Here is a 17,420-nt window from a genome sequence, read left to right as displayed (position 1 = left end):
AGTATCAATGATATGGTATACATATTTCAGTTTTCCAAATTCTGCAAAGTGACACACATCCATCTGCCAGATTTCATTCCTCTGAGTACCCTTTCGGTTACATCCTGCTGGTAATGGTGTTTGATTGTAGAAGGAACAAGTAGGACATTTCTTTACTATTTCTTTGGCTTGTTGCCAGGTTATGGAAAAATCCTTTTTTAAACCTTTACTACTGACATGATGTTTTTTATGAAATTCTGAGACCTCCAGCACATTTCCTATCAATAATTTATCAATCTCATCATTGCCTTGTGCTAGAGGGCCTGGCAGACAGTATGGGATTGAATGTGAGTTATATATAAAGGATGACTCCTTTTCCTGATTGTATCTTGTAATTGAATAAATAGTGAAGTTAATTCTGAAGCATCAGGGATAAATTCTGCAATCTCAATATGTAATACCACTCTTTCAGCATACTGAGAGTCAGTTACTATGTTGAGAGGTTCTGAAAAATCCACTAATACCAACAGAAGAGCATACAATTCTGATTTTTGAACTGAATTATAAGGACTTTGAACCACTTTACTTAAATTTTCTGATTTGTAACCTGCCTTTCCTTGTTTGTTGGCATCTGTATAAAATGTACGAACTCCAGATATGGGTTTTTGCCGTACAATTCGAGGCAAGATCCAATCAGCTGTCTTTATAAGATCATTTCTATCGCTTTGGGGATATTTGCTGTTAATTTCTCCCAAAAAATTACTGCGAGCTCTTTGCCAAGGTTCACTTTCTGTCCATAATTTTTCAATGTCCTCCTTAGTTAAAGGTACAACAATTTCTGCTGGGTCTATTCCTGCTAATTGACGAAGTCTCAATTTTCCTTTCCAAATCAAGTCAGAGATTTTTCCCTATAAGTTTTTAATTTTTTATTTGGTTTATTTGGCAAAAATATCCATTCCAATATAATATCTTCCCTCTGCATTAATATTCCAGTAGGAGAATGCCTAGAAGGTAAAATAACCAAAATGCAATCCAGCTTTGGATCAATAGGATCCAGGTGCCCTTCATGTACTTTCTTTCCTACCAAGGCCAATTATTTCTCAGCTTCAGGTGATAATTCTCTTGGACTATTTAAGTCCTTGTCACCTTCTAAGGTTTTGAACAAATTATTCAGTTCATCATTTTTTACCCCAACACTCATAACATCTTGAGGCCTCCTGATCTATTATTACCAAAAGGAACCTGGACTTTAAATACAGTTAGGATTCTTCTGTTTTATTCTGGGCTTGCTAACATATGATATTGAGTTGCTCATTTGGTGGTTTTTGGCTTTGTTTTTCTTTTTTGCAAATCAAGCATTGGGAGGAATCGGCAGAGTCTAAGCACTGAAGAGAACACAGATTCTGTGCAGGAACTTTGACAAAGGGAGTATTTGTTTCTTTTGCTTTAAAATACAATCCTTACTTTAGCCAAACTTTTATTCCCACCCTTCACTGGCAATGGGACGTACAGACTGTAAGGTTATTGTTTAAAGAGCAAATTGCAGGGTGAAAGAAAATACAAAGAAACAATCTAGTTGATATCCTAGCTTGTTTGTTTGGAACAGCTATCCCTATTTGCTCAACTAATTGACTATACTTCATTGATAAAGTGACAACTACCTGAAAGTATGATGGTCAACACAGCCTTAGCATTAGCACAGATTAATCTCACTTTGTAATTTTTATCTTGATATACATTAACTTTGTTTATACAGTGTAGGAGAATTGAAAATTAGAAAAAAATTAAGTACTTGGGAAAAAGTAATTGAAGATATGATATGCAACTTTTGAAGAACTTCTTCAGACCAGGACAGAGACAAATTTAAATGACCAACTAAATGAAGTGGTCATCAAACATATGTACATCTTTAAGTTTCATAAGTCACCCAAAATATGCTAACATTTAGTGTAGGATTAAGGTAAGGTAATCAACCAATGGCTGCTACATTTTAATAGCACATATATGAATAATATTTTGCAAAAATATAGTAGGCATTTCAGTCTAAGTTCCTTTAGAATTTTTCAAACACTTTTAAAAGTATAAATTAAAATAATCATCACCCCCCTAAATATATTGCCTAGTTATCTTTCATTCTCTATCTTGGCTATCTTTTTTTAAAAAAATAAACTCACTAACATGCTGCAGAGGCTGAATAACAATATTGCATTAAATAGTTCACCAATTCTTAAAGAGAGTGGTGCCAGAGATGGCACGTGAAAAGCCTGACGTGTTGCCAGTGGAATCTATGCTGGAGGTACCTGAGAATGAGGACATCAATCCGTCCAGGCCTGCCCCATTGTATATACTACAAAGCCTGCCTTCTGTGGGCCAGTGAGAAAACAACCTTTGTGTCCTGAGGGCAGACTTTATGGTATATGCTTGCCATGTTCTCACCCATCCAACTGTTACTGGTTCTTGTAATCCTCTTACTCTATTTGTTCTTTATGATTTTTTTTCTCTCTCTTGCAGTGGTTTCCATTAGAAATGATACTGAGGTTGTGACAATGGCAGGAGTTAGAGCTGTTGTGCAGGTCATGAGAGAAACCCAGAAGGTTGGTGGCAGAAAACTGTAGGTGGAGTGAGATATAGATAGGATAAAAGACAAGAGTTGCCCAGAACTAGTTAGAAGACAACTTGATGAACAACGAAGTGATGAAGGACTTAAACTGAGAGGAAGCTAGCAGTCTTGGACCTTAAACCATTGCTTGTATTTCTGTGCTTTCTGAGAAACAGTGAGTAGATGGCCTCTGAGGTGATAACCTCAGATGTTCTGATAATTATTAACCTGCTAAAGAATAAGCTGGTATGCTTTGACTTTCTTCCTGGGAACTTCTATGTGCAATAAAAAGGCATGAGGTACACTTTGTTGATTTACGATAAGAACTTTTGAAACTGTTGTGAAGAACTCAATCACCTGTTGAATTTTCTCATCCCCTATTTCCTTGTATTATTATAATAAAAGACTGGGGTTGAGTCAGATCAAGAGAAGGTGGAGAAGACGCACATCTCCAGATCTGACAAGACTCGTCAGCATGCACCAACTCGTGTGTCCTAGTCTTTTCTTGTGCCTGCCAGACATCCCTGCCCTTCGACACCCTCGAAACTACTGAGGCTGGTCCCCAGCAGAGTGGCCCTGAAATTTGTACAGCACTGGGCAACTTGGAGCAATTGATTTCAAGCAAAATCATTTATTGATATGTGTATAAACCCATCTTAGAAACAAATCCTGGGTACATACAGGGTGGATACCCATAGGAAGATGCAGTTCCCTAAGTTTCCTTTACCTCCACAACCTTCAAGTCTAAGAGGTACAAATGAGAATTCTTGGACAACTGCTTAGTTTTTTTTTTCATTCAAGTTTTTAGGGAATAAAGGCAGATTCTATTTTTTAAGAGAGAGAAAGAAAGAAAAAAAGAAAGGATGAAAGAAAGAGAGGGAGAGAGAGGGGGAAATAATTGAGTTTCTGTTCCATCTGTTCACATCCTGTGGAAACTGTAATTCTGGGAGGTCTGCTGCTAGTGTTAGGTAAAAGTGACGAAAGCTGTCAGTTTGCTTCCCATACACTCTTCTGACTTAATTTTTCTGTACCAGTCTTTCTTTCAGTCATCAAATTGCTAGTGGCAAAGTGAGCATGCAGATGAAGACATGTCTGTGTATGATAGGCCAGAGAAGAGCATAAGTTCCTCTACAGAAGCATGGTAATGATTCATGACAGGGGTACCCTTCCACTCATCCTCAGAATATGAGCCTGAGGGAAAGAAATTCACTGAAGACATTTAAAAGTAGGTGCTAGGTGGTACTGGAAATAAATAAATAAACTGAGAGATAATCTAAGTGGGCTGAAACACTTCCCCAAGGCAAAGGAGGAGTCAGCATCCATCACACAGTGACATTATAAATCTGTATGCTTTGCAAGGCAGTGACATGAGAAATTAGACTGAAGAAGCCACAGATGCACAATTTGTCAGCCTCAGAGGAAAGGTTAATGCAAGTTAAATATTGACATGTCAGCAATAAGGATTACACCAATTATAAATGTACACCACTGATGCTGTACTGTAATGACTGTGTGACACTGACAGGCGAGCATACGGTGGAGAAATTACAACTAAAGGGAATGTCAGAGATGTTAGAAATTAGGATGCTTGAACTTTTTAATACCTTATCTTGTAGTCTCCATCTTATCATTATATTCTGCAGGATTCTCTGGAGAAATGGAGGCAATAGATTTTGTGCACACGCGCACGCACGCACACACAAATGACGGGAGGGGTTAGAGATATACAGAAACAGGGACAGAAATAGGCATTTGGATTCTGCCATTAGAAGAAGACAAGGGCATTCCCCAATGTAAAGTACAAGTTAACTAACTGGATGCCCATGAGAGTCCATGCCTGGTGTCACTCTTGTCCACAAACTACCCACAATGAGTCCCAGAATTCAGTGGTTCAATTTTAGAAAAGAGGGGGGAAAGGTCAAGTTAAAGTGAAGTTAGGCAGGGAAGATGATTTCTCATGTACAAGAAGGTAAACAATTTTATTCTAGTTAGACCTTTACTAATTAGATGAGACCCATCCTAAGATCAGAAGTCTGCTTTTCCTGTCAAGTTCCATATTAAACTCCTTCAAAACATTACTGCAGAAACTCACAAAATAATGTTCAATGGGCATCACATGGCACAGTCCAGTGAACATATGAAACTAACTGCAGCAACTCTCAACTGAATTTTTTTATGAATAAACACTACAGTTTAACAATGACTGAACTCTTCCCATACATCAGATCCTGTGCTAACATGTCACACACAAGCTCCTAGAAGAACGTCATAGCCCTCTAGTGCTGCCAATATTACACTAGACCTATTCTTCAGATGGCAGGTCACATAACTTGCTTCAGATCACAGAATTGTTAAGTACAGGACACTGAATTGGGATCCTGGGGTGGAGCCTGGACCCTGACCTCAGTAATGGTTTCCGGTTTCCTTGCTATTTTTCTATTTCTGTTTCTCTCTCTCTCTCTCTCTCTCTCTCTCTCTCTCTCTCTCTCTCTCTCTCTCTCTCTCTCTCTCAACAATCTATGAGAAAATTCTACATGATGTGATAAAGCTATTTGTTTTATAACCATATTTTTGTAGCTTCTATCTATTCTTTCAATTGCCAAGGAGATAAATATTAATGTCCAAACAGATAAAAATAGATAATCCCTCTTGATATTTATTTATGATTATTTTTAAAATATATTTTCTTAATTAAAGAGTTTAGTGTGAAAATGTTTAACTCACAGGCATTGAACTGAGCATACACATATGAAAGCAGTGACGTGTGCTTTATAATACTTTAGTTTCTTGTTCAAGTTGACTGACTTTGGTAAACCCAATATAGTTACTTTAAGTTTTAACTATTTTTTTATGTATATAGGTTTTTTTGCATGCAAGTATGTCAAGTCACCAGGAGAGGATGTCAGATACTCTGGAACTGGTGTGAGAGGTTTGTAAGTCACCATATGGATGCTGAGAACTGAATCCAAATCCTCTAAAAGACCATCCAGTCCTCTTAACCAGTGAGCTAACTCACCAGCCTCAATAATGTTCATTTAGGAAACAAAGTTTATAGCATTTCAGGACAAAAGTACAATCAATAAAAATTTTCAAGGTGAGAGGCAAGTAGTTTTGAAAGATTTTAAGTTATTTTCATGTAAGCATAACATGTAGCCTTTCAAAGTACAGAGAATTCCGGGTAAAACATCAGCTAAGGGGTTATATGGAATTTATTTTTTCATAGTGTGATCAAAATAGATAACACAATTCTCACAGTCACTGGCAAATCCTCTGAAGGGGACAGGGGTTAGTTGTGTTCAAGGATGCCTCCCGTGAAAAAGATACCCAATCTCCATGGGATGGCTCTACACCCATGTACATACAGACAACACTAAATTGACTCAGTGGATTATTAGAGTTGTGGGGAGGGAGGAAATTCACAAAGTTTAGAGGGAAAATATGACAGGAGGATAGGGGAGAAATTAGAAGCAAAGAGGGGTATGTATTTGATTAAAACAGTGTGTGTGTGTGTGTATGTGTGTGTGTGTGTGTAAAACAGAAAATAAAAAATAAAAAAAACTTGACAGGCACTTTAATCCACACTTCAAAGAGATTTCTGAGAGGCCCTATGAGGGATCACTGAAAGCCTAAACATAGACAAGCTTATTTGACCCCAGTACCGCCACTTTCGGCTCTACTCCTTAGTATACTGGCCATAACTCAGGTAAAACTACAAGAAGAGAAGCCACCTCAAATTAAGAGTACTATTAGCCAACCTATTATTTCACCTTATTGCTACAAGTTTTGTTCTCCCAACCTCAGAAAGCAACATTATTCAGAAACCATTCCCGGCCTAAAGAAAAACAAGTAACCACATCAATAACTCCTGTAAACCTACTGACATAAATCAACAAGGGTGCTTTTAGTGGCAGTATTTATATTCAGAATAAAATTACTTGTCGATCTTTTCCCAAGTCTCTACATCATACTTAGGTGCTGTGGGATGGTCTGTATGTCAAATCTGTTGCTCTGATTGGTCAATAAATAAAACACTGATTGGCCAGTGGCCAGGCAGGAAGTAGGTGGGACAAGGAGAGAGGAGAATTCTGGGAAGCAGAAGGCTGAGGCAGAGACACCGCCAGCCGCCGCCATGACCAGCAGCATGTGAAGACGGCGGTAAGCCACCAGCCACGTGGCAAGGTATAGATTTATGGAAATGGATTAATTTAAGCTATAAGAACAGTTAGCAAGAAGCCTGCCACGGCCATACAGTTTGTATGCAATATAAGTCTCTGTGTTTACTTGGTTGGGTCTGAGTGGCTGTGGGACTGGCGGGTGAAAAAGATTTGTCCTGACTGTGGGCAAGGCAGGGAAACTCTAGCAACACTTAGGTCCCCTGAAAACTGTAAAAGGACACATTAACGTGAAACTGTAGAGGGTCATGATGTGGACTAGCGAGGAAGGAAATTGAGGTGAGGATTGACATGCAGACTAAAACAGAGTATCAGTCTAGATTAGTAAGGAGGGATAAGCATGGCTCTTCCCTAGGACCAAAGGTGGGGAACCACCGTGGACTACACTAGAACCATCAAGTCCCATCCGAAGGAAAGAACACAGATGGGATTTCATACAGGAGACTGAAATGCATTCAGTGGACAAATGTTAGAAGTAGTAATAACATGGCTTGACATTCAACTAGGGCAATCTGTCAAATATAGGAGAATACATTATATTTATACCTTGATTTCCTAGACTATTCTTCAAAAAAAGGAAACAGATTTCTTTGAAGAAATGAGGAAATCATGATCTGTAAAAGAAAATATACTAAATCCACTGTATGATGTTAGAAAATAAGGAAGTGCTCAGAGAGACAAAGGGATAAGAACAGATCAATGGGGTCTGAGAATTGTTATGGTTGGGATATGGCTTGAGGTCTCCTGAATCCTGACACATTGACATTTAATTCTGAATAGGAAGTAACCCAGCTTAGGCATTTCTGTATGGTGAAACATAGTGAACTGATTACAGGCACTGGTATAAATAGATTCCAATGTTCAAATCTGGAACATTTTGAAAACTATAATAAACAATGTACTGTTAGATCATAGTCTAGAGTAATACTTAGCAGCTAATATAAATCAGATAAAAAGTAAATCAAAACTAGAAAGATCTACCAATACTAGATTGGCCAGGCCAAAAGTTTGTTTCTCTAAGCACAAATATTGAAAAACTTTAACCCTCAGGTGATTTTAAAAGATAATTAAGAGATGAGGGTGAAACATTAATAAATGAGATGATTCACCATTTTTGAAAGACACAAAAGACTCTTTACCCTTCTAATATGCAAGGCCATAGCAAAATGGCACAACGTGTGAACTAAAAAGTTTGCTCTCTTCAGACACCAAGTGTACCCAACATTTTCATTTTGAACTTTCTCATGCTCATGGCTTGTGGGAAATAAAGTTGTTTACAGGCTATCAATTTAGGATGGCAAATGATAACATGTTGAATAGACTGAGATACCAATTCCAACTATAAGAAAAACATTGCCAAGATGCAAACTGAGAACACTCTGCCCAACACCATACCAATGCTCTTTAATTCTGTCAACATCATCAAAACCAAAGAAAGTCTGACATAACACTGCAAGTAAAAAAATAGCAACAATAATTGATAACTAAATATTCTAGAACAAAATTCTAAATATAAAGGGATACTGAGGGATAAATACAATATCCTAGTGATGTGTGGTTAACAGCAATATACTGTTGTTGATTCCTAATTATGCCAAATTAATCCCCAGAATATGAAATATTAAGCAGAGGAAATTTGATGAAGGCATACATTGTCATTTTTCTAGATATGTAAACACTGTTTTGAAAAGTCTATTTAAAACTTCAGAAAAATATAAGAATGTGATTATATCTAGATCTGTCACACACATATGCACATACACACACACAATAACACAGCCACAGCATAAATCAAATACGAACTCAATTCTCTAAAATGTGGATTCAGAGTTGCTATGGAGTAGTTTGACGTAAATGTCCTCCAAAGAAATATCATGATTGAACTTGGTCCAGTGTTTCTCTGTTGGGACACATTGAGAGGTGAGGTTCTGCTGTGATATTGTTCTATATAAATAAAACACTGGTGGCCAGTGACCAGGCAGGAAGTAGGTGGGACAAGGAGAGAGGAGAATTCTGGGAAGCGGAAGGCTGAGGGGAGAGACACTGCAGCCACCGCCAGGACAAGCAACATGTAAAGACTCTGGTAAGCCACCAGCCATGTGGCAAGGTATAGATTTATAAAAATGGGTTAATTTAAGATAAAAGAACAGTTAACAAGAAGCCTGCCACGGCCATACAGTTTATAAGTGATATAAGCGTCTGAGTGATTATTTTATAAGTGGATTGTGGGACTGGGGGCTTGGGAAACCTGGAGAGAAGCCCTCCAGCAACAAATGGCGCCCATATTGTTCTATATAAATAAAACACTGATGGCCAGTGACCAGGCAGGAAGTAGGTGGGACAAGAGAGAGGAGAATTCTGGGAAGCAGAAGGCTGAGGGGAGAGACACTGCAGCCACCACCAGGAGAAGCAGCATGTGAAGATGCCGGTAAGCCACCAGCCACGTGGCAAGGTATAGATTTATAGAAATGGGTTAATTTAAGATAAAAGAATAGTTAGCAAGAAGCCTGCCATGGCCATACAGTTTATAAGTGATATAAGCATCTGAGTGATTATTTTATAAGTGGATTGTGGGACTGCGGGGCTTGGGGAACCTGGAGAGAAGCCCTCCAGCAACAAATGGCGCCCAATGGCTCGAGTTTCCACCTTAAACCTGAAAATATTTAATAACCAATTCTAAACAGAGCCAAAACCAGGTTCCTGCTTCTTGTCTCATAAGGGCAGCTAGACGCCACAAAACGCAGGTTTGAACACTGGCGGGTTCCTGGCATGTGCGTTTGACCAGCAGTATGGCGGGAATGAGGTGTCTGCCAGCGGCACATTGCGCTGTGTGGTAGATTTAGTCTTTACTAGTATTTTTTTTTTTTTTTTTTTAAAAAGAGGTTTCTGGGCTACACGCTGCTTTGATAAAAGCTTAGACCCACTATTTCTGAGACTTGATGACTCCCAGAGCTGGCAGAAAACGTACAACTGCCATGTTGGGAAGCTGAGGTGGGCGGAACCAGCAGCCACAGCGCCGTTTCAGGCTTGGAAGGCTACAGTTTAAACCAATAAGTTCGTAATTAAACTGATTCAGATGAAATAGTTTATAATGCATGTAAAAATGTACATAGGCTTAAAAGAAAAAAATATATACCGTTATATAAACAAATAGTATCTAAAAATAAAGTGTTTTTTTAAAAAAAAACAGTGAAGGTAATAAGCCACTTAAAGATGGCTGTCACACATAAAATCTGGATTATGTTGTCTTCGATATTCGTAACTGAGGAGGAATATTTAATTGTAAAGGCTGTTCACTTATGCCAAAATGTATATTTTGAAGGTACCTTGACTTCAAAATTTGGATGTGGGGATGTGTTGCTTTGGAGGGGAGGTTCTGCCTTTGTTTCCACAGAAAGCCAGAGGCTATGGATTTGTTCCAGATTAAGACACATCAGGTTTCACCAGCCAAGACCCCCTGAAAGGTCTCCAATGACACCATGGCCCAGATGATCCAACAACCAGGGCGGTTTCAAGGCAACTGCTTCACACAATGCAACCTCAAGGACTACCCCATAGGCTTAAAATTTTCTTGCTTCCCCATGAGACACAGCGCCCCCCTCCAGCAGGAAGTAGTAGGAGATGCTGTGCCCAAATTCCCAAATATACCAAGCTGGCTTTAGAGGTGGAATTGGCTCACTCCCCATCTAAACCCAGACATATTGCTTTAAAAAAAAATGGTTAAGAGATTCTTGTGTCCCAAATCAGAAGAGCCCTCTGGTGTGGGACAGAGAAAAAACAATATTTTTATTTAAAACAGGTTGATTGTAATAAATGTGATCTCTTTCTAAAAAAGAAAAGGGGATATGATATAGATATATAAGAGGATATAGAGATGATAAGATAAAAGGGTAGATTAATGAACCTACTTTTAAAGAACAACTTGCTTAAAATGTTTTACATTGATATAGATTTTAGTTTATGTTTAAAATGTTTTACATTGGTATAAATTTTAGTTAATTGATACAAACTTGAAGTTAATTTTGTTATACTGTATATATATATTTCTATTCTTGTTTGAGGTATTATGTTTAACTCATTTAAAATTGTAATGGATAATTAAAAATAGATTAATAATCAGTCATCTATGATAATCATATTTGTAGCCATGTTAGTTAAGTCTTCTAGGTATACATAGATATATTTCAGATAGATAGGTAATCTTCAAACACTTCATAGACCTAGAGAATATGGCATTTAAATAACTTAAAATTCTGTTGATGTGAGACACAATTGCTCCTGGCTGCACCAATTGATCCCGAGAGAATGTTGGGCTTCTAAGACATTTCCATTTGGAAGTTTGTCTTTTTGGCACAAAATGGCCTACTGGGCAAAGAACTGCCCTTGCCTTGATAGCTGACAGTACAAATGCAATGCTGTCCTTTCTGGACAAGCGAGACACAAGGAAAGCGACCACTGTACTCTGCCAAGATAGGGTAAGATGGTCTCTCAGAATTCCTGCTTCTGAAAATGCTCTATCAGATATTCTAGGCCTGTAGCCAATTTGAATGCACCAACAATGCTGAGAAACATTAGGTGACTGTCCAGGCTGCCAGTTGTCTTGGTCTACTTTTGCAAGATTCCCAAAAGTTGCTTGCATCCATCTACCATTTCTCAGGTACCATTATGTTCCTTCTCAGGTCTTTGATGTGGTTGAAAACTAGATAGTTGTAATTCCCTCAGTTATGATAAAAGATAAGTTAGATATAAAACCTTAAACTCACAAATATAAGATAGATAGGACATCTTCTTTAATATTGTAACTATAATTCTTGCTCGGTAATTGTTTTGTTATATATAATTTTACCATGTTAAAGTTAAAACCTTCCTTTTTTTAAAAAAAGAAAAAAGGGGAAGTGCTGTGATATTGTTCTATATAAATAAAACACTGATGGCCAGTGACCAGGCAGGAAGTAGGTGGGACAATGAGAGAGGAGAATTCTGGGAAGCGGAAGGCTGAGGGGAGAGACACTGCAGCCACCGCCAGGACAAGCAGCATGTGAAGATGCCGGTAAGCCACCAGCCACGTGGCAAGGTATAGATTTATAGAAATGGGTTAATTTAAGATAAAAGAACAGTTAGCAAGAAGCCTGCCACGGCCATACAGTTTATAAGTGATATAAGCGTCTGAGTGATTATTTTATAAGTGGATTGTGGGACTGCGGGGCTTGGGGAACCTGGAGAGAAGCCCTCCAGCAACAAGGTTCACAGGTTAAGTCCTTAGGTTAATGGCTACATGCACTAATAATGGATTGCAGTACCCCAGTTTCCCTTGCTATTTCCTCCACATACTCCAACACAAACTACTACCATTGCTGTCCATTAATCACCACCCACAATAGGGTCTTCATCAAAACTGTTCTCATGTCTGCACTTTATCCTTATACCTCTAAAATGTAAACCAAATAAGACCCCCTTTTTTTGTCCTTCAATTAGTGATTATCCCCATGACCTAGTTAACCCAATAGGATCTATCTGGTTAAAGGTGCAACCAACACATACTTTACAGCACATGAACTTTCTGAGGAACATATGTTAAACATATGCTCACAAGAGTAAGTAAATAGTGTCAAGAATTGGAGAAATGAAGAAGTATTGAAATGTGATGTATACTAATGTTAATATAAAGGTGAAATAGGAAGTTGAAGAGATGGTTCAGTGGTTCAGAGCACTTGCTGCTGAAAGACCCCCGCTCCATTATGAGGACATGGGGCGTTGGGCCGATGAAATGTCCCCCCCCAATAACTTAGCCTAAGAAACGCCATTCTGAAGGAATCAGAAAAACAGGAGTTCACAGCCATAGCCAGCCACCCGGCCTTGAGAGAGATAACTATGGCCAGCCATCCAGCCTTGAGAGAGATAATTGTGGTCAGCGGCCTTGAGAGAAAGACAGTTGAGTTAAATTAGGATATTTTATGGCGGGCCCCTGGCCTTGAGGAATAAGCAGCTGGCCTGGGCAAGGCCAGATCAGCCACACACATACGACCCCAAGTTCACCCTGGCCTTCTTTGAAACAACCAATAGGGACCCTGTAACTATGCTTCTTGCTTCTGTAACCGCGCCTCTGCCCTGGAATCCCATAAAAAGTCCCCTTTGCCCTAGGAAGGGGCGCAAGTCGTCCGAGAGACTTCGCCCCGGGTACCCGTGTATCTAATAAACCCTCTTGCTTTTGCATCTAATCGGTGGTTTCGGTGTGTTCCTTGGGTTTGGGGTCTCTCCTGAAGGAAGATCTCCTCTGGGGGTTCTTTCACTGCTCTCTCAAAAGACTCAGGTTTCTTTCCCAGAACCCACATTATGGATCACAACCATTTGTAACTACAGTGTCAGTACATTTGATGTCCTCTTATTGCCTCCTTGTCAGCAGGCATACATGTGATATACCTACAAAACACTTGTGCACATAAAATAAATTACTTAATGTTTTTAAAAATTGAATGAGCCTATAGTCAGATTTTTCTTTGGGCTACTAGCTCACAAGTAATCACATGGAGACTTATTAATTATGAAAACTTTGCTTTTAGCTTAGGTTTGTCCTACTAGCTCTTATAACTTAAATTAACCTATTTATATTAATCTATGTTCTACCATATAGCTTTTTCACATCTTCTCCATTACTGTATGTCTGACCTGTTCCAAGTCTCCTGGTATCTCCCTGGAGTAATCTGAATGTTAATATTCCTCCTCCTCTTCCTTTCTCTCCGCCCAGAAGTCATACATATCCTCTTCTGCCTAGCTATTAGCTCTTTATTAAACAAATCACAGTGACACATCTTTACACAGTGTACAAATATCCCACAGCATTTCCCTCTTTTGTCTAAATAAAAGTGTAAGGTTTAAACTCAAACACAGTAATACACAATAAGAACACTTATCAGTTAAGAATTACACAGTCCAGTCCATTTGCGTTTGGTACATTCAAGGAAAATAATCGATTATCTATTCTATTTTGTAGACTCCAAAGTTTTGTACCTAATTCACTTTCTATTCTAACTTCTATTACTAACACAAAGCTATCTTTTTAGACCTCAAAACATTCCCTTAGATAGACAATTTAAGCTTTTATATCTTTCAACCCTAAACACTTTATACCTCTTTTGTGAATTTGTTTTCTGAATTTGATAGCAAGGAAAACTGTAACTATAGCTATCTAGTCTTCAACCCCATCAGAGATCAGAGAAGGATATACTATTACCTGAGTTATCAGGATATGCAGAGGAAACAACTTGCAAAACTATAGAAATGACAGAGACATTTGACTTCCTGGACAGTCATCCAAGTTTACTCTGCAACATTGGGGCATTCATCTTTGATCTACAGGCCTAAAATATCTGACATACTTTTTCTGAAGCAGGAATTTTGAAGGAATACCCTACCTTTCATGGCAAGTCACCTTCTTTTGTGTCCTGCTTGTCCAATTTAGACAGCATATTGTCAGTAGTCAAGGCCAGGACAGTGTCTTAGCCCAGTGGCTAACTTTTTTACAATGAAAGCAAACTCCATATGGAAGTTCCTCAATGCCTATCATCCTTTTTTGAAGTAAATTGGTGCTACCAGGAGCAGATGTGTCCCGCTGTCATGAAAAGTTTTATGTTATTCAAACATCTTAAATGCCATATCCTGTAGGTTTCTGAAGTGTTTGAAGACTATCTAGCTAAAATATGTCTGTTTAACTTTGAAAACATACCTAATGTGACTACAAGTTTGATTGTTATTGATGACTAACTACTAACCTGTCTTTCTTTATTATCCTAAATAGCTTTTAAGGACTAAAATGTTAATTTTAAAATGAGCTGCATAGGTATCATAACTTAAACAATAATAAAAACATATATACAGAATATATAACAAAAATAATCTTAATTTTATATCAATATACAAAATCCCATATCAATGTAAAATATTTGAGATTAGTAGTTGCTTTTTTATTGTTTAAAAGTAGATTTGACAGCCAAGCAGTGGTGGTGCATGCCTTTAATTCCAGCACTTGGGAGGCAGAGCCAGGAGGATCTCTGTGAGTTCAAGACCACTACAGAATAAGATCCAGGACAGGCACCAAAACAACACAGAGAAACCCTGTCTCAAAAAAAGTAAATTTGATAGTGTACTCTTTTATTCCTTTATTCCTATGTCCCTCCCTGCCTTTTTCAGAAAGAGATCCCTGAATATCAGCTGCTTTGTTTAGTTTTTCTCCTGACCATGACCAGTAACAACTTGCAACAAACCTCCCAAACAATGACAAACTTCTATAATCCACCAAATGACCAAAATCCATCCACCATACCTCTTGGGAATGTGGATGTTGTGTTCTCTAGACTGCTTCCTCTTGTTTGGGAGTGATGGAATCTTTAGGGATACCTAAGAAAATGGAGATAATGGTCAAGTCTGGGGAGAGCTACTTGTTGTCCAATCTTGGTGTGATGGGAAAGTTCAGAGCTAATTTGAAATCCTAACCAGAGTAGTCAATGAGGCTATACTATCTCAGCTAGCAGCTTTGAAGTTGTTTTGCAGATTTTTTGTGGAAACTGTAACAGAGGATGAATCACCTGGGTTACTTGTTTTCATTGGTATCTGGTTCATTTTTTTTTTTTTTTATGAAACCATACAAACTTTTAAAGGTAACATACATATCTGCATTAACATAAGTATGAAATGTACAGTATGCACAAATTAGCTAAAGATGATTCTCTGTTCTATATCTGAGCAGATAAAAGATATCTGTCAACTTAATAATTTTGTTTGGACTGAATAACCAAATGGTAATATAAATCTCTATCTATGCCATATGAAAGGATGGTACTTAATAATAAGACATGAGAACTTTGCAGCCAACAAAATTTTCATGTCTTATCCAGTCTCAGAGCTGTTCCCATGTAGAGGGATCAGCATATACATCACCAGTCTTGTTGTTTTTCTTGAATTCTTTCTTCATGTCTGTAGCCAAGATTTTCAGGAGGTCTTCCTCAATCAAATCTGATCCTCACTAACTTTGAAGAGAACCATAACTCTTTGTTTCCTGTGGAAACAAAGGCATAACCTTTTCCCTAACATAGCATACATTCTGATTTCCACTTTGAAGTTAAGACTTCCTTAAAATACATAGGTTGATATAAAGCAGTTTTCCAAATCCAATGTCTCTTAGGAGCTATTGTGTTTTATACATTAGCATTAAAAAAATTCAAAGTCAACAAAGCACCGTACAGGATCCAGACATCCTGTGTATTTCCCATCTTTAAGTGGCTTATTTTTTATATTACTTTACTCTTTAAAGACTTTATTATTTTTCAACTGTTTTTTACAATGACTAACAATATACATTTTCTTATCTTTCTTCTGCATATGAGCACATTTTAAAACATATTGTACCTGTTTAGAGGTTTTCTGTGTCTAAGTACCAGGAACATTTTCTGACCACTGAGACAAATCTTAAACTACCATGTGAGCCACCACATGACTGACCTTAGCCCGAGGCACTGGCACATGGTACTGGCATCTGTCTTCAGCCCGCAGGCTGCAGCTGGTAGCCATTCCTCTGTATGCCACTGAGCACTGGCCTGTATGAGAAACTGTAGGACTAGGAAGCCACATCCAGCTCCCTAGCCAAAGCTTTTCTTAGCTTTCTCGGGCCCTGTGTTAGGATATTTGAGCCTCTACGTTGGATACTATATGTACTTGGATATTTCTTCAGGATGCCTGCTCACAGACAATGACGTGGAGACTTACTAATTATAAAAGCTTGGCTTTTAGCTTAGGCTTGTCCCACTAGCTCTTATAACTCAATCTGTTTCTATTAATCTATGTTCTATTATGTGGCTTCCCCCCCCCCCTTCACTTATTCCCCATTTCGGTACACTGGACTTGTTCTGTGTCTCTTGGCAGATTTTACACCAGGTGTCATCCTCATGCCTAGATTCCTCCACCTCTTCCTATTTCTTTCTGGAAATCCTGCCTAGCTATTGGCCATTTAGCTCTTTATTAAACCAATCACAAAAACATCTTTACACAGTGTACAAATATCCCACAACATGAGCCTTTTGTATGTTATGTAACCAACAGAAGAATTCATCTCTCAAGCATCCCTTGAGAAATTTCTATTTGCAGTAGATGTTGATTTACATTGAAACAGAAACTGGCCAAGGTTCAGAGACTAAGAAACTTCAGAATGCTTATCCCAATAGGTAGGTAGGTAGATAGATAGATAGATAGATAGATAGATAGATAGATAGATAGGATAAGATATATTGCATCCCCTCTTCCATAAGGTGTTAGGAAGGCTCTATGAGCCAGAGGGGGATAACTGAATAAAAATATCTTCTAGATACAACTGTACAACTACACAAATAATGGTTATGACAGCTTTCACAAAACCTTTACAAGTCCAAGCTAGACCAAACCCCAGCATGGAGAGAGCAGTTGGATGCACAATCCCAGCTCTAGCCATGAAGCAATTGGCAACTGTTAGCTTCTGGGAATGGAAGGATCAATTTTCTCTAAGAGGGTTTTACCATAGCAAGTTGATCATGTGCCAGTGGAAGACCACACATTATTCAAGCATATTTTGGGCATCATAAATTGATGTTAAAGTGATTTTTTATACATAATGACACAAAATATGGTAAACTTAAAACTACTTT

At 38.2% G+C, this 17,420-nt stretch overlaps 1 pseudogene; it reads left to right on the top strand.

The window, feature by feature from the left end:
- The first annotated feature begins 2,227 nt into the window (after positions 1-2,227).
- The window catches only part of LOC114690921, a 32,991-nt pseudogene continuing 17,798 nt past the window's right edge, over positions 2,228-17,420 (top strand).

This window comes from Peromyscus leucopus, chromosome 10 (assembly GCF_004664715.2).
Source record: "Peromyscus leucopus breed LL Stock chromosome 10, UCI_PerLeu_2.1, whole genome shotgun sequence".
Classification (NCBI taxonomy): Eukaryota; Metazoa; Chordata; class Mammalia; order Rodentia; family Cricetidae; genus Peromyscus; species Peromyscus leucopus.
The sequence above is the reverse complement of the archived record's forward strand: the minus strand, read 5'-3'. Positions and strand labels throughout refer to the sequence as shown.